Consider the following 26,812-nt stretch of genomic DNA (forward strand, 5'->3'; position numbering starts at 1 on the left):
GGAACAAATTGTTGTTTTTGGAACACCCATCTCATCTGCTAAATAGGACAGTTTCAATCACGGATTTCTCATTATTGGTCCCTCTAGTTTCCGGAGCCTTTCTGTGGAAGAAACGGATTTTGAGCGTCCTGGCGACTTTTTGTCCGAGATCTCTTTTCGCCATCATTTAAAATTATTGGCACAATTGAATTTGTGTTTTGTGTTGAGCAGTTTTCATCGTAAATTTTAAGCATTCGATCATAAATCTACGACCCGTATTACCCATCCAGCATTAAAAATTAAATCACACTACGATATTTAATTTGCAAATCTGTCATTTTTTCCGCCGAGGTAAAGTTTGCCGATTTATTGCCAGCGTTTATGTTAACCCACAGGGATGAAAAAAATCACAGCCTCCTAAATGTATTCGAAGTTTATTATTTCATCAAAACTTTGGTCAGAAACAGTGCGGAACATACCTTTTGAAAATCAATAATAAAACACCTACGTATATTACATCTAAGGCTAGTAGGCATTCCATTTCGTAGTTTAAATTAAAACTATGTATGTGTGTTGTTTACGGGTATGTATCATAGGGAGACGTTCATAAAGTACATATGTATAAATATAACGCCAAAACCGAAGCAGTGCAGTCCGAGTGCAGCGTGGAAATGTGGCTGCTATTTTGGGATCTCTTCCAGCCGGACGAGAGTTGGATGAGATTTTTTACCTTTAGGACAACTACAATTACAACAGTTTTTTTATATTCAGATAGGGATACTTATGTACGGCGCTGGTCGTTTAGCTTTTTCGAATTAATTATTTGTATACATCTCTGCGAACACAATTTATACTACAATGAATAAACTATGTACATGTAACGCCAAAAATTTTGATTTTCTAGACCCTACTGCTCCCTTTATCTAATAGGCACGATGTCATTGGAGCCTTTGGCCCCCTCACCCTTTGTGTTTTATAATTTACTAACAGCTCCTTGTTTGTGCATTGATGTACATTAACAACCATAGTGTTAATTCTTTTAAATTAAGCTACACTCCGACCAGTAATACCAGGACACCTAACATTTTTTCCAATTTCTCAAAGGCCGTTCAAAATATTTAGCCTTTTCTTTCACCAATTACTACTGCGGTGCCTAGTAGTCTTGTCGCAAAGTTTCGTTAAAATTGGTGCAGGGGCGGAGAAATTATCTAATAATATGTTAAAATCAGGTGGCCAGTAAAACAAGGACACCCCACAATAAATTATTTGTTTTTGACGGACTTAATTAGAATCTGATCCAGCTTGTCCAAGAAATTAAATTGTGAGTATATTGGTGATATTCTGGTCAATATATGACGTAAACTAGCTCTTTTTTTCTGTCGATTTTACATAGTGAGGGGCAAATTCCCGTACTTATTGCAGAGGGGCAGAGTTGAAGCTCAATGTGCTTTACGGCGGAGTATTTCCGAAACGTACACTCACCTAGGTGTCCGCCGACCCTCCGTAACAAGGTTTAAGGCCAAGGGGAACACTTTCGGTAGAACAAGGAAGCGAGAACGCACGCCTAAAACGACAGAAATGCAAAAATTCAACATTCTCCGTTGCACGTGTATTTTCCTAGAAAAATGGGTAGAAACGGGTTTACAAAACTTAGTTTTACCTTGGTTGCATGTGTATTACAAATGTTTGCACGTGTATTGAACCTACTTTGTTCTTTGCATCATTTCTTATTCCCTGTGTTGATCGTCATACATTACATTAACCGTCATAAACCGACGATCTTAACTTGGGACAAAATTAGACAACAAAAGGTGAGGCATGGGATACATCAGTTCTGGATTGTATTGGACGGGAAATAACGGTATTCTAGAAAAAAGTTACTGGAGGGATCAGTACTCTCCGAATTCCAATTCTATAATTTCGTCTATCACGTGGAAATAACTGTGAATAATCACGATCAAACCATATCCACTGTTGGACCTGTACTTACGGAGACCTGCAGTGCTGCTTAAGGATATAGTGAAGTTGTGAAAACACGTAAGCATTGCATATCCAAAGACAAATAATTGGAATGAAAGGATCTCTTCTTTTCGTATAAAGTCGCAATATTCAGAAATATATTATTGTAATTATTCATTGCAAGCAAAGATATCATGTACATCACAATGGATCATCTTGATTCCGTCAAGAATGAAAATATTTTATCTGATGATGTAATGGAAGCATATGTTCGTCCTATTTTGATGAATAGAAAAAATGAATTATCGGTATTGTTACCCCAATTTATTCGTAGAAATGGATACGCTAATGTCAATGGGTCAAACGTTACCATAACATTTTACCCATATTACAGCACATTATATATGTGGTGGTGGCTACTGGAGAAAAAATTACAGCATGCAGATCTAGGTGTCTGAATTTACTGATCCAATCAGCAATTCAATAGAGATCTGCACCAGGCCTAAAAAATAATTACACTAACAAAACTTTCACTCGGAAAAGAACTTCTTCCACCAAACTGGTAGCTGAAAATCCTGAAGAGCGACTTTATCTTTATGTAACAACTCGTAGCTAATTAAACCCTTCGCTTACTCAACGAAACTATAAAGTTTGGATTAGGCTGACTAGGAAAACTTATATACCAAGCTTTTTGAGGTTTTTTCCGCATCTCTCTGAAAATCGAGACACGGACTATTTTGTCACCGTTAAAATCACAAAGAGGGTACCGGATCAATCACTTAGAATCCCAGAGTTAATCCTGAACTCCTGGTTTGGAGGCCGACGAAGCATCCCTCTCGATCAACATGATGTTACTGATATGGGGGAAACTGTATCCCTTGTGAAACTGAAACTGGAAATTGTATTCCAAATTAAGAAACTCGACTAGTTGAGTTTATAAGCTAGTCCAAATCGATTATGATTCATGTATATTAAACTCTACAGGTATATTAAATTTTTGTAAAATTAGAGTACATGAATACTCTGCACTTATTTCATCAAATGCCGAGTTGGAGGTGCTTATCAAGAAGCAGTGCCTAATTTGGCACGAAATTTTACGAGATTTTAAGATATAGTGATAATTTCCAAACTTATACACATATGCGACTAGTGATGAGTGTGGTATCTTGAATCCAGAGTACAAAAGTCAACGGTTTCCAAAATCATTTACGTATAAAAATCAAGCTGTCAAAAAGTTAGTACGTATGAAATAAACCCATTATCAAAAACTGTGAACTTTGAAATTACCATTTTCATGCTTGCTACATGTTTAGAAAGATGGGGATATCAGTAGGTTGCACAGGGATGATACACGCCTTGGACATTGAACGTGGAGGCTACGATAATCGCGTAATCAATTGGCGTGACTAATCCTAAGTAGACGCCTATTTGTGAAACCCACGTTCTACCACGCGTGTGACTCACCCGCTCTCTTCTACGCCCATCTCCTCTCCAGAAATGATTCCCGAGAGTGATGACGAAATTAATAACAGCTGTACCGCAACCAGTGTGTGAAACGGACCAAAGCTTTATGTTACAAAAACGCCCAGAAGCATGTGGAAATTGTGAAAAATTGAAAGCTCAAATTTGAAAACCAGTCATACAAGATAATTCATTGTGTCTCAGACTTGTGAAAAATGGGTTTTATGACATGTGTCGTTACAATAGTAATGATGGAGTATTACCCAATCGGTCTTGCAGTATCGGTCTTGCAGAAGAATAATGAAATTAAATATGAAATAATCTCCAAATTTCACAAGAGGCAAAGGGATACTGGGCAAAAGTCCATCAATGTGAAACCTTTTTTCGCACAACAGATATCAAACCACAGGAAATAATTGGGACCCTTGCGTAGGAGACATTGAAAGCCAATTCACAACAAATTAACATCGGTTCCCACGAATTGGAAGACATGATCAAAGGACTTAAGATAGGCATAAAAGTCTTCGAAGTTGAGCTTTGATCACGACTTATTTGAGGACAGTAAGGGTATTTGAGTTTCAACAGTGTCGCATTTTCGAGATTTGGTCACACGTGGCAACTAAGTAGTCTGGAAAAGTATTGTGAGCACGGGGTAAGAACGGCGGCTACCAACCTGACGTCATCTTCCAATTGAAGCGGTGTCACATTCTTTTCTCGACGACAACCTATCCATTATTATAGTGGGATGAATGCAACAATATTGTTATGACTACTTTTAATACAGGGCGCTTTAGATTAAATAGGATGTATGTGTTAATCAGGATGAGTGATGCTTTAAATGTTATATTATTATTATTGCATCCAGAGATTGAGAAAGGAAGAAAGAGAGACATGATAATATTTTTAATATCTGGAGAAGCGAGGGAGTATAGTTGAAGAGAAATACCGACACTAACGACTGCAAAATAATCTAAAATAAGAATTTGTTGCTCCTCATTATTTAACTCATATGTCTTCATCAAAATTGCATGAAAATACTAAAGCCCATCCAGAGAATGTTCAAAGTATGTATATCAGAAAGAAGTTTTATCTGCTTTCCAGTAAGCCAGTAGCTGATAAGTCACCTGCTTTGTTTGTGTGCGCAGGACATTTCATGCGCACTAATCAACTGTCACCCAACAAAGGGACATGGAGAGGGATTATTACACCTATCTTGCCTCGGCATAACCTTAAGTTCGACCTCACCTTGATGTAATATAACCAATAGCAGCTTCAAGAATTCAAGCCAACGAATAACAAGTGAAAGCGATGGGAATCGTAGTAAAACCTATGAAAATTATTCCCGGAGCAAAAGACAACTGCTGATAAGTAGCTGAATCTTAACTATTTTCAGACAGGAAAGAACGACGAAACAAGCACCAAATGACGAATCAAACAATTTACAATAATGATTATTCGATTGACTTCCGTACGAAAGGGTGCACTCAGGGTGCCTGCAAAAGATTTCTGTATGACTAACAGAATGAAGGGAATGGACCTTAATGGCGTCCTGGAAAATGCTATAATGGAAAATACTGAACGTCATGGAAAAACTAAGACTATTAAAGAATTTAAGATATCATTATTTTCAGTGTTAAATAAGTCATTTTGAATGATCTTCCAGATAAAATAAAATAACCCAATTAAATTGATCATAGTATAAACTGCTATATGTATTGGAGTGTCCGAAGCCGATGGCTTGTATAAAGGTATGAGGCCTATTTCGTAGATAACATTTACTAAACATGGTAGTTATAGCCTAAAAATAAAAACAGTGCATCATTATTCAGGTAAAACTTATTACAAAAATTGATCTAGATAAATCAATGTGCCCGGTCGCAATATAAAATTCCAACATATTGCTGTTTGGAATTCCAGGCGTGCGTAAGAATTTACTAGAGCAAAGCAGCTTCACTCTCTGGGGCACAGTTCTTCACCATTCGGGGGTCGGACATAAACTCAGACCGGTAGGGCCGGTGTGAGGATTTATGAAGAATATTTTCACCAAGGCAAGAGATTATCCTCTCAGCATTATCTTCATAGATGAGATTGACAGCGTGGCAGCAACCCGCCATGGTTCAGAGACCAAAACAAGAGACAGGACCCTTACTGACAAGGGAGACCATTAGACCAACCAGGTGGATGACAAATAAGGAATCTGGGAACTTATTCGGTGAATTTATCGCTTTTCGGATCTCAGAAATAAGTCCAGAAAATTAAATCAGGCTGTTAGACTACTTAATGTTCACTTATTAGTTCTGTAAGAGATTCAAAACTGAAAATTTTCATATCCCAAATTAAATAATCTCGCAACTAAGCAGCCAAATCAAAGTATTAATTGACACGGACAATGTAAATAACAATAATGAGTTGCTAACGCAGCTTGAAATAAATTTTAAAATTAGTTTTCAATTTCCTGGGAATAATGTTCCTACGAAATCCCTACTATCATAGATGTCACTCGAGGCCGATGTTACATCGCCTACTGGAACTGGGTACTTGTGACACGAAAATCTGAAAGCAGCCACTAGATCCAATCCCGAGAAAACATCTTTTTGAATATACACCAGAAACATGGGTACGGGAAGGCATTCAGGGAGGTGCTAGAAACCGAGTCAAACAGGGGAGTAGCTGTCTAGCCCCTGAAATTTGTTGACACACGGTGGGCAACATAAACTTTGGGTGCATATAAAATCCTTCGAACCAATTTTAAGGTGTTTTCGGAGGCAAATTTCGGAGCTATCACGACTAAAAATTATGATACAAAACAAGTTGTAGTGCTGCAAAAAATCCCGGACAGATATGAATAGCCAAAAGATCTGCCAGAGCTGGGATATGGACACAAGCAACACTGAGCAGAGAGAGAAACTAGTGCACGAAACAAAATATTTCTCCTGAGGCGGACAGCAGAATCCATTATTGAAATTCAGTCTAAATACACATGTCAAAGCAAGCGAGTTATTTTCGCTGAACATAGACCAGGGGCACATGGAACACGTCGTTTTATTTAAAAGAATTTGGAGGCAGAAGGTGGCGACCCTGATGTGGTTTCCGTTATTTCTAAAAGCTCGAAATGCGGAACACCATGACAAAGTTAAAGCATATTGATAAATATAGGATATCAATGTACTTAGAAAGCGGTTAAGTAACTTTGGGTTATTTGCCAGAACACATTTTAATGAGATGGAATTACTAAAAGCGGAAGTAGCAACCCATAAGCCGACGTCAAACTACGCATAACGCAGCGAGCGATCCCTACGAGCTCGATATTCACGTGAAAAAGAAAGTTCCAGTAGAACTGAAATGACCAGATCATCTACTTCAAGTAATTTAACAATTTATAACACTAACTTTGTAAAATCTCCCTGGAGTGAGATATTAATTTCCTGACTACATATGTTGGTAGAAAGAAATTAAATTTCGAATTGAATGTTGGGCTTACTTTATATTCCAAGGCGAATGTCGTCATACATCGAGTAGCTGGACGTTATGGCCTTCTCAAAACTAAATTGCTCGTCCTCAGAAGTTGCATTGCTTATGCAGGAGGAAAGTGAATTCAAAACTGCATACAAACCCGAAAATGTTTAGACTGATATCGAACTTGTCGAAGATCAATCAGTAATCCAATCTAGTGCAAGTGAGGTACAACCGTGATAGTATTATGAAGTAAAATTTCTGCGTTCATGCCATATCGTATAAGTGTGCAAGGAATTCATCAAGAATAGGATGTTGTAAAGAGCACGAGAAAAGAGAAAATAGAGTATTTTGATAATATCCAGAAAACATGCATGCATGCAAGAAAACCATCTCAGACTATCGAAAAAACGTCATGAACCTTAGAAATAATCACGAAAGTTTATTGCAGTAAAACATCATTCGATGTTGATATTGAGCGAAGAGACAAACAAATGTAATTCATAGAATCAAATCAGCAAATGTATGAGTGAATTCTGAAGTTATGCTTTGCATGTCGAATTTGGAAACTTTAGCCTCCCTGTTAGAACACGCTTGGAGTAAGAGCCGACATATAAAACTAGGCATGCAATTTACAATTTTGCATGGAAGCTGTCTTGATCGAAAAATAAGATTAGAGGTCTTATTCGACGGATCAATCAGACCAATGAGATTTATCAACGCAATGATTTAAGTAGCACAAAAGTTAGGACCCAGTATTCCAAAGTAACTTGAAATACCAATGAGTTACATCCAACAACGCCGAGCGATTATCACAACTAGTTATTTTGGATAATTTACAAAAGCAGACAAACTTTTATGATTGAGGTCCTCACGTTGGGAACAACTTAGAGTCGGTTTACATACTCAGGTAAGATTTTGTGACGAAGTTAACCTCGGATGATATGCTATTATTCCGGGCCAAAGTCGTTAATCGATTCGAAATATCTGTTGCGATCTGCTACGATTAGTGATATAACATCTATCGATTAGTGGTATAATATCTTAAGAAGATGTGGCTAAAGTAGATGCCACGTGGACTACGGTCAATCGACCAATTCAAGCAACAAACTATGTCGACCACAAACCTGAAACAAGGAGAATTAGCTGCCTCCCAGGGATGGTTGTTGTGCTGAATCATACGGCACAGAGAATTATTTCGGATAATTCCTGTCCCTACAACATTGAATCTAAAAACATAACATGAATAACTGAGCCAAGAGATAATAGATTAAAGCAAAGAATATTCACGACAACTTCAGAAAAGTTTGTATTAAAACTCGTATGATAATTTGTATCAAAGAGTCGTAAAAATGGATTAAGACGACCGTGTTGCATCCTTGAAAGATTTAACTTATGAATCTGGGGTGGAATACGAGCGGGCATAAAGCATCCACTGCACTTACAGTCAATGGAACAAGTATAGGCACCACCCACGCAAGCTACCTAAAATTGCCTATAACTTTGGAATGCATTATCAAATTAGCATGAAACTTTGTACACATTTAGCAAATCTAATGTAGTGTTCGATTATAATCATGTTCCCGACTGAAATTATGTAACCGTAACGTTATTTTGATCTTGACACGAACACGTCAGGTTGGAACCTGCAAAAAGTATTGGCACCTTATGTATTAATTATTTGAGCGAAATTTTTATAACGATAAACCTCTGCCTTTTGTCAAGGTAAGTTAATCAGATCACAAAATATTACTTTATCTGCTTCGTAAGTCCAGCTTGGTATTGTCTAGAGCCAAAATTGCGACACCAAACGAGCTATTTTTGGCGGAGCGAGAAATAATCTTGCCTCCTTCTCAAACAAGCTTGGATATCGAAAACTCAGACAGAAAACATGCTCCGCCATATTTATTATTCGATACGTGGCCAAAGAACATGAAGCGACATTTCTAATTGCTTGTTTCCCATGATCCGGCAGAAAAAAGGCACCTTAGCCCAAAATCGACAGATTAATCAAGCAAAAAATCACTCGAGATCGGGAGATTTCAGCTCTCAAAACCATGTTGAATTTGAAAACCAACTGTGGGGTCAACATATCATACAATTTGGTGATCAATCAAAAATCATGCCATGGGGTTTCAGGGTCCAGTAGCCCGACAGACGCGAGGGTCCCCACACCGAATAAACTATGGAAATTGTAATCAGCTAAATATCACCCCACATAAATTTCTAACGAATGAAAACGAGTCGATTGGTGCGACAGGACCATATTTTGATTATTCGGATGGGACTGACTGGTTCAAGTTTGGCAGATGCAATAATAGGATCCGAAAAACCGATATGTTCGTATGGCTGTTTAGCACAGAGGAGGATCGATTATGGTTTGGGGTTAAATGACTTGATCGCGGCGTAGTTACCTGGTCATTATCGACGAAATCATGACCAAGGAGGTCTAATTAATCATTCCAAACGATAATTTGAAAAGATTTGACAAAAACCTGACCTAGGAAGGAATTTCATATTCCAAAAATGCAGTGGCCCCAAACATGCATCCAAATTAACGATGCACATTTTTGGAGACCGAAAAGGTTAAGCTTATTTCGTTGGCTGCACAGTCTCCCGATGTGATTCTGATTGTCCGGGTTGAGAAAAGAGGGACTGATGGGAAACCGCTCGTCGAAAAACGAGCTTGTCAAAAGTTCGAAAGAAGTGTGGGCAGCCATATAGAGAAGCGTTATCAAGAAACTTGTCAAATCAATTCCACGGCGTATTTATGCTCTTATTGCGTCGAGGGGAGGTGCCACGTAATATTAGAAGCAGTGGGACGTAATAAAATTGGCAATTCTTTGACTAATGATTTTATAAGTTAGAGGCATGAAATACATATCTAACTGGAAGGGGAAACAAAACTCTATGGGGAAACAAAACTCTATGGGGAAACAATCCTCATGCTTTTTAAGTTGCGGGTACGCGTACCCACGAGAAACTTGCTTATGCAAGTAGCCATCTATATAAGCGGAGCTCCTTCAGTCATCAATGAGTTAGAGGGTGCCAATACTTTTTGCGGGTTAATTTTGTATATTTTCCAACAAATTATTTAAAAACTGTGTTTATCTAATTTTCATCAATAAAATATGATTATAATCGAACACTACATTAGATTGGTTAAATGCATACAAAGTTTCGTGTGAATTTGATAATTCGTGCCAAAGTTATAACCATTTTTATTTAGCTTGCGTGGGTGGTGCCTATACTTGTTCCATTGACTGTAGGTCTTTTCTGAATTAGTACGACGATGTTGAAAATATGTAGTCAACTTGTCGATTTGCGTCCGGACTACCCCTATCATCGCTTATATCTTTGCCGACACAAGAGTCGGCCTGTACCATTTTAGAAAAAAAATGGTGCACATGACCTCTGTAAATACAAATCAGTCCGGAAAGTGTGGTAGAGACCAGGTAATTAAGTAATTGAGTAATTGTTAAAATTGCTGTATTAAAGTTCTGGACACCACAAAAGTACAACTTTCATGACAAGACGACCATGCACATCATAATTATTTGGAGATCGATCCTATCAAAATAAATGTTCAATAACTCCAAACAATTATTTAGTTTTCTGACTTAAGCTTCAAAATATTAGAAATAAGTGCTTATCTAACCAATTGGACTAATAAAAAACTAATGGGAGGACTCTTTAAATAAAATACTTTATATTTACAATGATATTTTAAATGTTTAGTAACTCTATGAGTAAATATTCGCATGGAATTATATTTTCACTAAATAAAATCAAGCAATGAGTTTAAGCAATGAGCAATAATAGAAAAATTCAAACACTAACACCGCAATTTTGAAATATGTAGATGAATACATATGCATGCAATTTTTTACCTATGCACAAATCTGCTCTATTACATATGTACGTATACATATACAAATATTGCCCTTGCTGTTTCATTTCTTGACGCTATACTGTTAATAAGTTATTGCATGTACGCAAGTAAATTAATCTAAATATTAACCATAATTATGTATTTTGATACATATATGTGGTTAAATATTCGTCGTTATAAAAGATTTTAAATTTGTACACTATTTTAAGCGTATTTTTAATTTGGGCGTTTCTTAACTTGGGCCTCCTCCTGAATTCCATTGTCCATCCTGAATCCTGTAACTTAATGTGTTACTTTTGAACCACCTGTCCAATCGAATAATGCTGATGCCTGTAATTGATTAAAGGAGAATTTGTGTAATGTACAATTTTCTTAGAAATTATGTTCCATAATTAACAACAATTTCACCTACATGCATATAATTTCATCTCGTTAACTCGATCACGTTACGAGATCCTCGAGAAACGGCTCAGGCTCGAGCGAAGGCTTGGCAGGGACATAAGTATGTGGTCATAATTCATGGTCCACGAAGAAGTTCATTTTTTATGAAAAAAGTTGGATGGATTTCTACAAAATAAAATGTTTATATTAATCTTTGTAATATTAGAAATTTTCAATAAAAACAAATTTAAAAACGCATTATAGGAATTATAACAAATCGCAAATATTTTTTAATCAACAAAAATAAATCGTCATGAATAGGTTTGAATTTCTAATAAATATGTTAGTTATTAGAAAACCTTTATTTGCTTTCCATATAAATAGATAATAAAAATTAGGAATATTTAGTCAATGTTTCCATGAGAAATATTAAATGATAAGAACACCGTGGAAATATTTTCAAATTCAACTATGAATTGAAGCTAAAGTGTCCGAATTTAAAATTTGTGTTAATTTGTAAAGCGCTATAATTAACTCACCGTTTTTGCGAGCACGATCTGAAACATCGTTTTTCGATTAGAAGTCCAGGAAATACTTGGCTAGAAAATACAAAATAGGGAAATCAATCGTTAAATCTATTAACAATTTAATACATTTCATATAATTTATGTGTATACATCTTCTTAAATTTTATGAAAAAAAATCCAGTAATCTATTTTGCAAATTAAGTAATCGAAACTTAAATTTGTGAAAAAACTGATACAAAAATTAAAATATATTTCTCAATTTTGAAACAATATTTCCAAATATTTACCTTTGATTCATATGAGATAGATTTCTATATATTTATCCGCTCATTGGTGTCTTCTGCCAATTCGTGTTTTTTTATAATTTCTTGCAATTTTCTGGCAATTTTCTTGCAATTTTTTGTCGAATTTTTTCGCAAACTAAGGAAATAACCATGTTGTAGCGAGTGAGTCACAGAATTCTGTACATGGGTGGGGCAGAATCTTGCCACGTACACATAATTAAATGCGTCATCACATCTTTACCAGGATTAGACGAAGAAACGTAATTTTACATATGTGCATGTAAAAATCGGATAATTCAAGCATTTGGTCACCCTCTTATGCACTATTCTAATATTTAATTGCTAACCAACAACTCGATAAAATTAGACAAATTGCAGTACATGTTTGACCCTTAATCTAACCGAGATGAATTAGGGTTAGTGTAGTGCATACGAGGAAGGAAGTCGGTTTAAGTAGTAAATATGTATGTACGAGCGCTCCGTTATTCAGCCCAGATTGACATATATTTACATATATGTAGAAGAATACGTGTCGCATAGTTTGGTTAGATTCAAGGATTCGGTAAAACCGAGTAAAAAAATTGTGAAAAAGTAGTCCCATTTTTTATTACGCGATACGCGATACTGTAAAATTTATGACTGTAACACGCGTAAAAATATGCTTAGGTATAAATTTTTGTCTTGATACAATTCAAGTTGTGGTCAAGATCACTATGCACAATACGTATGTAAATCGTACTTACTTATGTATGTATACACAAGTTCGTGTCTAATGTTGCCGACTTGATTATGTAAAAATGCGATACGCATGACTTGAGTACCTCGGAAATACATATATGCGGAGTGGAATTATTTTGCGTAAATCTCGCAATGCGAGTTTTCGACGTTATGTTTACATATGTACATGTTGTACAACTTAATGATTCTTGCAATTACGTCAGCATACGTGAATATGCCAATGGGACGACTAGCACAAATAATTCCACTGTATATACGTAAATACATACATATTTAAATATGTCCATTAGCAGGTAATTATATGTAGATACGGAGTTTTTTTACATACATATGCACATCTGGAAAAAACCTCCGTTTTTCTCCAGCGCATTCGTTGAATGATTTCTGAACAATTTCAGAACCTTAATTGTCATCACCAAACTTATAAATAGGGGTCCCAATCCCGGACGATTTTGGAAATCCCGGGAATCGGGATTCCCGGTTTTGGCCGTGAGAAATCCCGGGATTTTTTCCCGAAATTCAAATATCACCTTATAACTTCAAATTAGTCAAATTTGGGTATACAAAAAGGTACATGACTATAAAAGTACAGCGCCTGAGCGTATTTATAATACTTACATATCTCTTTATGTGTTTTCGGGCTCTGTGCATGCATGAATATTATTATAAAGTATGCTATTTTCTGGTCAACTCAAAATAAATATGGTAGCAATACAAATTAGCGATTATATGGTTTTGCCTGCTATTGAAAATGTTAAATCTCGGTGTATTTCGGCGTAGCCCAATTTTCGCCCTCTATCTTTGAGAGGTGATATGTGATATGCAAAAGTTTGACAATTTTATTCCAGAAATCTTAAATAATTAACCAAGAATGTTAACCCGAAATGCCCAAATTGACGTACTTATATTATTTGGCCTAAATTGCGAACCATTATTCAAAAACTTCGGTTGGATATGAAGTTTAGCAATTCAAAAATTTCAAGATCAAATATATGAACCACTTCGTGCAAAACGCATTAAATTTAGCTTTAAATTCATCGGCTAAAATTCGAACTCACTTCTAACATAATAGCATTTTTGAGCATAACTGATTTCAGATTTTATGATTATAATCTTGCTTAGTTCAAGTTAAAATCTAACATCGAAATTGGGAATTTGAAGCTCGATCTTGAACTATAAATTTCATTTTGAATTATATAATTTAGATATGTATAAATATATGTACATATGTATACGGGTTAGAAAAATGTGGCTAACCATATTGTTAAACATTTCGATTTTCGAGTCCAGGATCAATTTGTATGGTTACGTCATCGAAACTTTTCTTACCAATCTTCATATAACCGAAAATAATGTAAAATTGCTATTAAAATTGTAAATTATAAGTAATTTTCAGCTCTGAATGACGAATTGAAAATCCCGAAATCCCGGGATTTCAGTTCTTCAAATCCCGGGAATAAAATCCCGAAAAATCCCGGGACTGGAACCCCTACTTATAAATATTATACAAGATGAATCGGACTATCACAATACCTTGAGTACTGAGTAATTTTTATTTCATAGTATAAGTTGTATCGCAGAGTATGTGTATGTGTATGCAAAAAATGTATCAAAAAAAATCCGCAAAATTCGCAATTCCTTGATTACTTGTATACATATGTACATATTTGCATACGTAGTTTTTATCGCATTTCTGTCGTATGTAATAATTAATACTGGATTCCATAATTTCCACAAAAGTTATGTACATAGCGTTACTGTATCCTTCTTTATTGCATTGCACTTAATATTTTTTGCACATTCATTTTTAATTCGGCTTAATAATTTGAGTAAACTATTTTTTTGCAAGATCATCCTGAAAGCGGGGCCCTAGCACAAGTTACCCCAGGACCACGAAGACAACAGCAATAGCCCACGAAACCTCTTGGGTAGCCTTTCTGATCGGGATTAATTCCCGTGTAGGTGGAACCTTGTTTCCAAAGGTTGCAGACGTAAGGACCCGTGTGCTTCTCAGGGCGGATGCACTCGTCTTGAGTAAACGCGGCAGTGGGTGGTGTGGCCAGATCGGAGCACTTCTTCATCTCGGCGGGTGGACCGTATTGCTTAAATTAGGGGAAATAGAGTGTTAGAAATCTGGTAACGAGCTATGACAACACGTTATAATATATATATTATCAAAACGGTATAGAATCATCACCAAACGGGGAGCCCACATGACTTAACCAAATTGTGATAATATTTACCCCACATTGTGATAAATCTTCCCCACAATGTGTTAAATCCTCACTATCCAGTGTTACGTTTACACATTGTGGGGAAGGTTTATCACAATTTGGTTAATCCTAAGTCGTGGGCTCCCCGTTTTGCTAAGAGTGTAGAGTCACACATGTACTCCGGTCGGTAATGCTTCAATACCAATTTTCTAAGAGTGTACATATATGTGATGATTCAATACCGTTTTGCTAAGAGTGTATGTTTGAATACCGCTTGGCATTGTTTTAATTCTGGATAGATAGGATTGTGTACATATGTACAATCGTATCAATCCGGCATTAATATAACATGTAGAGAGGATGAGCATAGGATTACATGATTTTGTTTCGTGATTGTAAACACAGCGGGAAAATCAAATATTAGTCTGAATTTTGATCAAATGCAGAATTACAAATCTCAGGAGGACAACCCTTCACCGACAGAATCACCGATCTTGATGCCCTTTGGATATGTTGTAGTCCTAGGTGAGTCTAGTAAAAGTGAAGGAGGATTTCATTCCATGGCCCCATTTGCGCCCGCCACACCCACTCAAAGAGGAATCTTATGCCAAACTGGTCGCATTAAAAAATTCACCAAAAATCCATTTTTAATGATAATTTGATAATTTTTGCACCTTTTTGATCCCAGATAGTTGTTTTATCGTATCCGACATGAATTTCAATTTTTTGAATTTTTTGAATATTTTCGAAAATTTCGTAGATTTCGAAAAAATCAAAATTTAAAAAAAGTTGAGTTTGCTATTGGATATGATAAAGCAACTATCTAGGGTCACAAAAATGCTTAAATTGTGAAAATCCGACCAAAATTGGATTTTTGGTGATTTTTTTAATGAACCAAAACAGGGTATTTTCGCACCTTTGAGTGGGTGTGGCGGGCGCAAATGGGGCCATTGAATGAAATCCTTCTTCACTTTTGCTAGACTCACCTAGGACTACAACATATCCAAAGGGCATCAAGATCGGTGATTCTGTCGGTGAAGGGTTGTCCTCCTCAGTCTTAAACCGGCATTGTACTGAACGCATACAAGAGTTTCATATCTGCGCCAGAAATGAATCATAATTTCGACTATTTCATAAAATGTTTTTGTCCAGCCAAGATGGCACAATCATAGACTGTGATTACGTTTCTAGGCTACAATATTTTTTTCATGAACACTCGCTCAGCGTCTCTGTTATTGCGGTATTGATTCAAGTATGTACATCACACTACCATAGTGGTACTGATAAGTAATACCAAACATGAAGTATGCAAACATATGTAAATACAATGTGAATACTACATATGTACACTCTAAATAAATTTGATTAAAATTTACCCAATTTTGAGTAAAATTGCCACCAAAGCAACTATTGAGTAAAATTTACGCTAACAGAGGTAAAATTTACTCAAGGTTGAAAGATTTTTGCTCAACTTTGAGTAAATTTTACTCAATAGTTGCTTTGGTGGCAATTTTACTCAACTTTATTTACAGTGTATGTAGTCGCATACCGGGTACGGGTATCCTTGATATTGATCCGGGTAATAGTTCGGGCCGTAGTTTGGCGACGGGCCGGGGAAAATTTGAGACTGTGGGTAATACGTGCCCGCATAGTTTAGCAAATTGACACAATAATTCATCTGTCGTGCGCGACGCTCTTTTTGTCGTTCCGTCTGAAATTAGTAAAACAAATTCAAGTCGTATTCCCTTATTCAAATACTCAAAAGTACATATTTGAATTTCGAATTGCTACCAAATTTCTGCTTCCGTCCAGATACGAAATCATTCCAGGACTCAAAGTTGAGGTAGCATTTTTCAGCAAAATCGAATTATTTCCTTCCATCTGCCCCAATACTGAGGTAAGAAGGAGGCCAACTCCAAGATGTAAAATAGCGTCGGAAATCTTTGGAAAAATTATTATGTATGTATGACATTTGATTTGTATGTCATTTGGTTCACTAAATAAATTCTAGATATGTACATATGTATGTGTCCAATTTATTCGTATTTTTGAAGAATAGTACACTATTAAAAATCAATGGTAATCTTGAAGTAATCTTGCATCACTCTACGATTAATTTCCTTTTTGTCAGATCGGTTGCAAATTTTTACAACTATTTATGCAGGTATAATTTTAACACGGAGAAATCAACACCTGAATGAGTTTAGCACATTTCTAAGAGTGTAATTAAATAATAATCTTACAGTAAGATTCTTACTTACAAGAAAGACGGAAACGTTTGCCATGATTTCGAAAAATAGAATAAATCCCTGATTTGTTTCCAACCCGATCCTGTCAACACTCTGCCGAGGTCTGCACTTGCAATAGTTTTATTTGCTATTTTAAATCTATAAATTTATTTTTTTGCACATCATTGCAAAAAATAGAGTAGCTTCATAAATAAAATCCGGTTTATTTTCAGCAGACGACTTTTTTCATACAAATGAAAAGGATACATATGTACATGATTAAATAAACCGTCGCAAACGCGCATATGGAAGTAGCTTCAGACTTATTTCACCCCAACCACTCCCACGACATCGCGGGAACACTTAATTTCACTCTTTTTCATGTATAGATTAATTTTTTATAAAAATCTCATTTTGCCCCGACCACACCCCTTGGCGCCGAAGGGGTGTGGCACAACTCGGGAACACTTAATTCCACTCTATATCACCTATAGATTAAATTTCACTAGAAATCTCATTTTGCCCTGACCACACCCTCTGGCGCCAAGGGGGGTGGTCCGATTGACCCCAAAAGTTGATAGGATCCTCACCCTGGGGTCCTATGTATGATGGCGAAAACCGATTTCGATTATCTCGATCGGTTCTCCCGTTATCCTGCTGACGGCCGGACGGACGGACAAAGTCTTTGCATAAAGTAGCTGAAGCTACTTAATAAGCAACGTGACCTTTCTATAAAAGTACGGTTAAAACACGTTTTTCGAGGAAGTGCACCACAGATGAGAAATGTAGCTTTGTTAGATAGATAGCTCAATTCGCCTCAACTTGGTGCGGTGCACGGGCCTTTCCAACACTTAGCACCACAGCACGTCCACACAGAAAAGTGTGCATAATAATACAAATGATCTGAATGAAAATTTTTCATTGTATGGGGTATAACTTATTCAAAATAACGATATATAGTCAAATTTATCAACCGATGTCAATTTTGTTCTCAATAAAAATAGTTTATAAAATTCAAGGTGTAAAACAATCACAGGGACTCCTCTCCGATAGGGAAATGTGATACACCAAAATGAAGGGTTCTTCATACTGGTCAGGAATATATAAAATAACTTATTAACACCGGCAAACGTATATTAAGGTCATAAAAAAGGTCAGAGGTTAAAATTTTTATTCTATTTTTGGACGTTTTAGAGAATTTTAAGACCTTGTCTTACTTCCCCCAGGCGGAAAATTTTTAAGGTATTGTAAGATTTGTAGTTTTTCTTGTAGAATAGCGAATATCAATGTTTTTATGTAAGGTGCTAAATTTTCGGAGCACTAATTAATACTAATTATTAATTATTAGGGTAAAATTATAATGCTCCATATTGTGGTAGCTAGGTAGGATAGCTAGCTAGTAAAGATATTTAGGATGGCTAGGTAGGATTGCTACCTAGGATGGCTAGCTAGGATTGCTACCTAGGATGGCTAGCTAGGATTGCTACCTAGGATGGCTAGCTAGGATTGCTACCTAGGCTGGCTAGCTAGGATTGCTACCTAGGATGGCTAGCTAGGATTGCTACCTAGGATGGCTAGCTAGGATTGCTACCTAGGATGGCTAGCTAGGATTGTTAGCTAGGGTTGCTAACTAAGATTCTAGGGTTGCTAGCTAGGATGGCTCCCTAGCACTGTGCGAAGCTAACAAAATGATCGAATTCAACATTCGCTAAAAGCTAGAAATCTTACATTACCCCCAAAAAATTTGAGTTTAAGTATTTATACATACAGGTAAATATGAATTTGCATATATGCTTAATATGCAATAAACATGAGCAAATTTGAAGCAGTTAATCATTGGTCAAAATAGTGGTCATTTTTTAAACCTCTGTCCCAAATACTGTCTAAGCCAGTAAACAAAAATGCAAAAAAAGCAATTGCCCCGACTAGTATTGGAACCCACGACCCCGAAATGGGATAAAACGAATTTAAGCATGCTCAAAATGTGTTTTTCGCACATTTCAGAGCCACCACCGCGAGCTGAGCTATCTATCCATATATACCTTATCGTGTGCCAGGAAGTAACCTTAGTTTGAATAAAAATGCATGAAACAATCGACCTGAGTCACAAGTTGCATTGGAAAATATTTTGTTGTCATTCAGCTTAAATTCTGGTGCATTAAAATTAAACTGGGGTCTTCAACATATGTATGCACATAGATCAATATTTGGCTTTAAACAATTGAATTTTAGTAGGTCATATGTACATGCATTCATTCAAACGTATGTATTATCCACCCCCACAATTGAATCATTCACAACATATAACTTCGTCATTAAGAAGCGTCGAGTATTAATTAAAGGTACGTAAATTGAGTCAGGTAAACTATGTAAATCCCCACACAAAACGTAACAACGCCATTAATGAAACTTTATCCCTCAGGCTGGGTAAAAATGGGTGGTAAAACAACTCTGGTCTTAGTTTTGGTCGTCCTCGTGGCTGCCCTGCTGGTCATCTTGGCACACCCGGCAGACTCGGATGGAATAAGTGGTAGGATTTTTCACTGTTAGAAATATGGTATAAATGCATACATAGTCATTGATATATTTATTTCCTGGTGTTAAAGTTGCTCCTGCATGGTATTAAATTATGTACACCAGCCGGTACAAACTTCGTTACCGATATGGTCAAACTAAGCCTCTCTAAATATTGGATACTACGCGGTACTACTTATCAATACCAAATTGGCAAAGTATTATTTGAATACTGTGTGGTCTCATTTTAATTCTGGAAGTTTAAAAGTTTACCAGTAGCATATACATGTACATACTATTTAGATGATATTAAAGACGGGCAATATGAGAAAGTGGCGCGAAATGTCTAAGTATTGGTCTTGAATTAACAGCAGGAACCGATGACCCTTCCGGGGCTCAGACGGCTGTCACGGGGGAACCCAAAGATGGCAAAGGAAAGGGAAAGAAAAAGAAATTTGAGATAACACTGTCATTTGAAAATGTTACGCGTCTGAATGGTAAGTTGTTTATGGATATGCCAGGCTTGTTCCTTTCCTATCTTTTGCAACATAAATATGTATCACTGTATGCTAAGTACCCCGAATTTTGTCGCTGTTGTGGTTTTGCTTGTTTTTGTGGGTTTTTGGTAGAAAATACGAGCAATACTCGCAAGTAGTCGAGTGTTTCAAGTTGAGTAAAATGTAGGACTAGGACATTCTAAAAATTAATTAGTTATAAAAATTGAATTAAAAAGCTGGTTTATTGCATAATTAATAAAAAGGCAGATTATTTTCACAACTAAATACACCAGGGCCCCATTTTTCATGGTACTTTTCACTCTGCACTTTTCAACTTTTCACCAATTTTGCAAAGCAGAGGGTTTTTCAGCGACCGCGATTTGCAAAGTGAAAAGTGAAAAGTGAAAAGTCGAAACCGCAGAGGTTTTGAAAAGTGCAGAGAAGGGACCCGTTTTTCAACGTGTCGCTCTGCAAAATATTCTCTACACTTTGCACAAAAAAGTGCAAAAGGTCAAGAGGCACTTCACTCCTCACTTTTCAAAACTTTTACTCCGGCTCCGTCAATGTCGCTCCCTTTCGTGAAATATAATTCGGAATATTACTTTGACTTTCACTCCTCACTATTTGCATAAATAGTTATTTATTGCCAGCATTTACTTACAATGAGGAGGTGTATCTTGGTTATCTCCGATTTTGACTGGAGTAATTTTAAATTGCCACGCTCAGAAATATGCCGACCTATATTTTTTTGCGTTTTTCAGAATGCGTATGTTTTCACCCGTAGTGGAATTTTTAAAAAATCGGCAAATCAGAATTTGTCAAAACGCTGTCACTTTTTGAATTTTAGATAACCCGATCTAAAAAATGAAGCACAGTTTGTTCTCAGAATTGCTCTTAAATTATAAAAACCCCATTAAAAAAATTTGTAATTTTAAAAAACTTAGAAATAACATAAATAACGTAAAATTTCATAAAATGAAGTTTTATAGTGCTTCTTACCAAAAATTATGTTAGATGTTTGAAATCGGGTTAAAATTCTAAAAGTGACAGCGTGCTGAAAAATTCTGATTTTTTTAAATTCCGTAACTGGCGAAAACATTCACATTTTGGAAACCCCCAAACATCCGCTTATTTATAAGCGTGAACAATTTAAAATTAGTCCGGTAAAAATCGGCGATAATCAACTCCACACCTCATCATTGTTAGATTGAGCAACAATGGAGGTCTCCCAACGCACATATTCTCACAGATTTCGACCAAAGTAGTGTCAATCGATCAAAAATTTAACTAGTATGAAATTTGCAATATTTGCATCCGAAAAAGACAAAGCAGGGAGTAAAATCGGTGCATTTTGCAGTTGAATTTTTCTCAAAACTCTCGCTTCTCGTGATACATTTTTCAAAATAATTGCTTTATTTGTATACCATATTAATCCTATCTGAATTGATATTAATAAGTTCACTACAAAAGTTGCTTCTTAATTTTAAATAGGCTAGGAAGCCGTTCGTAGATATGCATATTTAAAGAAGAATCTGCGTGCTAAGAGTTTTGCAATTTGTCGTAGTTCCACGCACGGACCATAATCATGAAAATTATACTGTTTAAAATTTCTACCAACGCCTTTCTAACCTATAAATAAATTGATAGAATCAATTTTTGCAATGAATTTATTAATATTAATTAAGATAAACTAATTCAAGGACTTTTGTTAACGATTTTATAATTGACATTAATTAGTAATTAGAAAGATTCGGAAGATGGACCAGAAATTGTGCAAATTAGTTAGTTAAATAATTTTATAAATCGCAGGGATAATTCTGCACGGAGCCATAATTTTGAGAGGGGAGAAAATGTTACTCTGCAAAATCTCTTTGCATTTGACCTTTTTCTGCAGAGTGAAAAGTGCAGAGTTCACGATGCATAAAAAACGCTCTGCCTTTTCACTTTTCCTAAAATGCAGAGTGAAAAGTGAAAAGTGAAAAGCGTGACCATGAAAAATTGGGCCCAGGTCATGACTCAATTTGACCCCAATACCCCGAAAAACCATAAACGTACGTAAAACCCCTGGGTATGGGTTTTCATTACCAAAACCTCTGGGTTTTCCTTACCCTGTGATATGTATGTTCATACATACAATTCAAGACACCTACTAATGGAATGTCTATAAATTGTTTCACGCCCAATTCCAATTTTTTTGGACCCTCCCCCGTGTTACTTGTACCGTAAGGCGGCTTGTCACCCATGTCATAATGCTAATATTTTCGATTTTGATTACTTTCAGAAACGAAGAGCGAATCTGGTGGCGCCCTACCATAATTTATTTTCATCCAGAACAGTTCACAAGCTTAACCCCATCTTGACCGTGGACTTCCGAGACAAGGCTGGTTTAGAGTAAGAATTAAATGATTCGACAAGCAGATCCGCCGACTATTTCAAAAGTACAAATACTCTATTGGATTATGTTCCCCACATGAAACGAATTAAAACTTAGCATTTTTTCGGGCGCCAAAATTTCCTTTGGGGGGGTTATGAGAATAATGGGAGATAAATGTGGTGCACATAGGGCACAGCATATCTATGAAATGGGTTGATGAAATTTCAAAAACAAAATTTTGTTACACTCTCTGGATCAGTACCCCGATAGGTTTTTCGAACTGAGGTGGAATTCCGACTTTGAGGGGTTTTTCACAGCGACGCAAAATTGACTCAGAAATTAATTTTTCGCTATAACGAAAAAGTATGACGAAATGTTCATACATTAGCTTTTCACCAATTTTTACTACGTTGCAAATTATTAGTAGTAGAATAAAGGTTAAATTACAAAGAAAGTCGAAATCGACATGCGTGACCTTTTTCGGGGATCGAAAGGTCACAATGTCAAAGGTCACATTACCCCATAAATGGGGTATCGTTGGAAAGGTATTGGATTCAGAATATGTATACTTTGTGGGGTCTGAAACCACTCCCTGCAAGTCTAGAGGCCAAAGAACGAAAATCGGCAGTTGTCCAGAATTTAACACAGCAGTGGATTGGGAGCTAGCACGGAAGCATGCATGGGAAAAACTCAAAAATATTCTTTTGGCTCTATGTTTGCATGGAGTGGTTTCAGACCCCACAAAGTATATATATTCTTAATCCACTCGTCAATACCTTTCCAATGATACCCCATTTATATGGCTCCGTGACCTTTGACATTTTGACCTTTCGGTCCCCGAAAGAAGGTCACGCAGGTCGATTTCGACTTTCTGGGTAATTTAACCTTTATTCTACTACTAATAATTTGCAATGTAGTAAAAATTGGTGATGCCATTAGCATTAAAAGCTAATGTATGAACATTTCGTCATACTTTTTCGTTATAGCGAAAAATTAATTTCTGAGTCAATTTTGCGTCGCTGTGAAAAACCCCTCAAAGTCGGAATTCCACCTCAGTTCGAAAAACCTATCGGGGTACTGATCCAGAGAGTGTAACAAAATTTTGTTTTTGAAATTTCATCAACCCATTTCATAGATATGCTGTGCCCTATGTGCACCACATTTATCTTCCATTATTCTCATAACCCCCCCAAAGGAAATTTTGGCGCCCGAAAAAATGCTAAGTTTTAATTCGTTTCATGTGGGGAACATAATCCAATAGAGTATTTGTACTTTTGAAATAGTCGGCGGATCTGCTTGTCGAATCATTTAATTCTTACTCTTTACTCTTAAAGAGCAAGAGTATAGATATTTGGTTTGTGTATTGGCTTTATTCAAACAAATTAATAAAAAAACATTTACATTTGTCATAAATATATGTGTCAGTATGTTTAATACTCATTTAAAAAAGCATGCGGTGTAAATCATCATAATAACATGATGATTGGACAACTCGGGCTCCAAGAGATCATTATGTGTAGGGAACGTCCATATATTACGTCATCGTTTTAGTGGGTGGATGGCTCAGTTCTTCCTATCCTTCCCATGTTAAAATTACTTATCCCTTAATGTTTTCGTTGAGTAGGTGGGTGCTAAAATCGATAATTTTTTATGACGTTATATATAGACGACCCCACTAATCACATTTACTGACATTTTCATCCTTATCTCAAATTCATTCAACCCATATTTCCTAAATTCATTTGACAACTTCAATATGTATGATAGTTATTCAACAATTATCAAGTTAATAAATATATTTTTTCTTTGCACATGACAATCAAATTATAATGAATTGATTAGAAGAAATAAAAAATACCTGCGTGACTATGTATAGGTACATAATGTATGTATGTATATGCACAGATTTCTAACAGTGTATTTGATTTAAGTACCTATGTGTGCAAATATTTCATGGATGCAATGATTCATGTGTGGAAAATGGAGCTTTATTTATTCTAAGATTTACAAAAATCTGTCCCGAGTTTCGACCTGGAAGGTTATGTAGTAGGGGGCATCCATATATAGTATATACTGTCATCAGAAATTCTCGATTTCAGCACCCACCCACCCAACGTAAATATTAAGGGGTAGGGAATTTTAAAATGGGTAAGATAAAAAAACCTAAACCACTAAAATGATGACGTTGAATTTTACATGTTGCAAAAAAAACATGCCAGGAGCAAGTCCATCGTACACGTTGTATATAAGTAAATAAATAAGTAGCAACAGGCGACAGTAAATTACTCTTCAGCGAATTTAATGATAATTGATATTAATCTGGCACACAAATAACATTAGCTCTTATGATATTGCCATTTCAGTCGAACAAAGAAATCCGTTGACGACAGGATCGGGTCGGTATGGTCCTCGTAACCGCTCTGTGAAAAATATATCAATTACTTACTTATGAACTGGTTAATAAGGGAACGTCCATACATTATGTCATCTAAAAACGCCAATTTTTACACCACCCACGCACCACTTCATTATCCTACTCATGTTAAGCTTATCGCGAGTAAGATAAGCGACCCAAAACCATCCGCCCCCTATTTTCTTGACGTAATATGTGGACGTTCCCTAAGAAATATTGTATTTTATTGTTATTCAACCAAGATACATTTTTCTTACCACAATATCTGTCCTTTTCTATATACGCGATTTCCACAGCAACTCCAAAAAATATTAGAAAACTGACAACTTTCATGAATGTTGTGATAATTTTGACGCAGATTGACGAAATAATTTTAAGCATTGTGAATGTGAAAAATTTTTTATCTTAGTTTTTTAAAAAATGGGATACGTTTAAAACCAAATGGATCTCGTCACCAAATAGAAAGCAGAATGGAACTTGCCACTCGACTCGTGCGTGACGAGACCAGAGACGAGGAAAATAATGCGTAAATATTTAGCTTTCTGATAATCAATACATATGTACACACTCTTAAAAACCTGACGTTAATCGTCATCGAACATTAGCTTCACCGCGCGGTAATGATGTTTCTCACATATAGTGGTAGTGATAAAATTAACACCCGCCAGTCATAATTTGTCTCCATCCGGGCAGTATTTATCTATAGCTAAAAAACACTACGGTATTTACTTTAGAGTGACATTATTTTTAAGAGTGTACACGTGCGCTAACCAGACTTCCGTATCGATGAACTGTTGCTCGTTGGTAAAGAAAATGGGACATGCATCAACATATGACAGGCATATGACATATTTACATATGTACATATTTAGGTACCTATGTGCATACATATATACATACATATACATATGCATATAAAATGGTGCTCATTGAGGGTAAAGTGGTTCACTGCGATGCTTCAGTTATATATTTAGGTATGTACATACATACATGACAAATGTTTACTTATTTACGAGTGTGTAATTACGTAACGTACGCGACAGGACATGCATATGTATTTGAAAGTGTTTGTTGGAATCTGTCTACATACATAAGGACTAAATATTTATGTCTCGCTGAGGAGACAGAAATTTGTTGTATTTTTTAAAATTTAAAATTATCAATAAGCAATAATGACACTAATAAGAAATGAATTTATGCCATAAAACAGCTTAGAAAAATATACCAACCAACGTAATATCCGTTGACATCTGATAAATTCTTACGACCGCGTGTCGGTATACGCAAAGAAAATCAGGAAATGATGCCAGTGTAATTAAATAAACACTTGGATAAAATACGTAACAAAGTTGAGAGAAACGGACGGCCTGGGACTTTTTTAAACTTTTCAGGAGAGCGCGCTCTCCTGAAAATTATGTTATTATGTTAATAACATATTTTAATGTTATTATGTTAATGTTATTATGTTAATAACATATGTTATGTTAATATGAAAATTATGTTATGACATTATGTTATTCTCATTACGCTCGAGCGTAATGAGAATAACATAATGTTACTAACATTGCATCTCTTGAAAAGAAATTTGCATGAAAAGGTGTCACGACCTCATCCATAAGTTGTCTGTCTTATCACGATTTTTTGAAAGTGAGAAAGCCAAATCGTAAACATTTGACCAGTTTCTAAACTTTAATACCTATTAAAGTAGTTTTTGAAAAATCTGTTTTGTCTGCATAAAGTAAAATGTCAAATGAGTACCTACACTAAAATTTCAATATACACCGGGAAGGATTTAGGAATGGTCCATAAATTATGTCACGCTGAAGATGGGGGGGAGGGGTTCCAAGCTTCCGTGACAAAATGTGACCTATGGGGAGGGGGGGTTCGGCCGGTCCGTGA

At 36.1% G+C, this 26,812-nt stretch overlaps 3 long non-coding RNA genes across 3 annotated transcripts; all 3 read right to left on the reverse strand.

The window, feature by feature from the left end:
- Positions 1-397: 397 nt before the first annotated feature.
- Positions 398-7,074, reverse strand: LOC118436841. The gene is made up of 2 exons (XR_004835727.1): positions 1,462-7,074; positions 398-720 (listed from the first exon to the last, which is right to left on the reverse strand). It is a non-coding gene; the product is annotated as an uncharacterized LOC118436841 (long non-coding RNA).
- A 3,250-nt stretch (positions 7,075-10,324) lies between these two features.
- On the reverse strand, positions 10,325-12,119 carry LOC110854750. The gene is made up of 4 exons (XR_002548371.2): positions 11,940-12,119; positions 11,665-11,724; positions 11,157-11,311; positions 10,325-11,074 (listed from the first exon to the last, which is right to left on the reverse strand). It is a non-coding gene; the product is annotated as an uncharacterized LOC110854750 (long non-coding RNA).
- A 12,663-nt stretch (positions 12,120-24,782) lies between these two features.
- On the reverse strand, positions 24,783-25,658 carry LOC110854807. Its single transcript, XR_002548375.2, has 2 exons — positions 25,171-25,658; positions 24,783-24,920 (listed from the first exon to the last, which is right to left on the reverse strand). It is a non-coding gene; the product is annotated as an uncharacterized LOC110854807 (long non-coding RNA).
- Between the last annotated feature and the right edge of the window lie 1,154 nt (positions 25,659-26,812).

The sequence above is a fragment of the Folsomia candida genome, unplaced genomic scaffold (assembly GCF_002217175.1).
Source record: "Folsomia candida strain VU population unplaced genomic scaffold, ASM221717v1 Fcan01_Sc010, whole genome shotgun sequence".
NCBI lineage: Eukaryota > Metazoa > Arthropoda > Collembola > Entomobryomorpha > Isotomidae > Folsomia > Folsomia candida.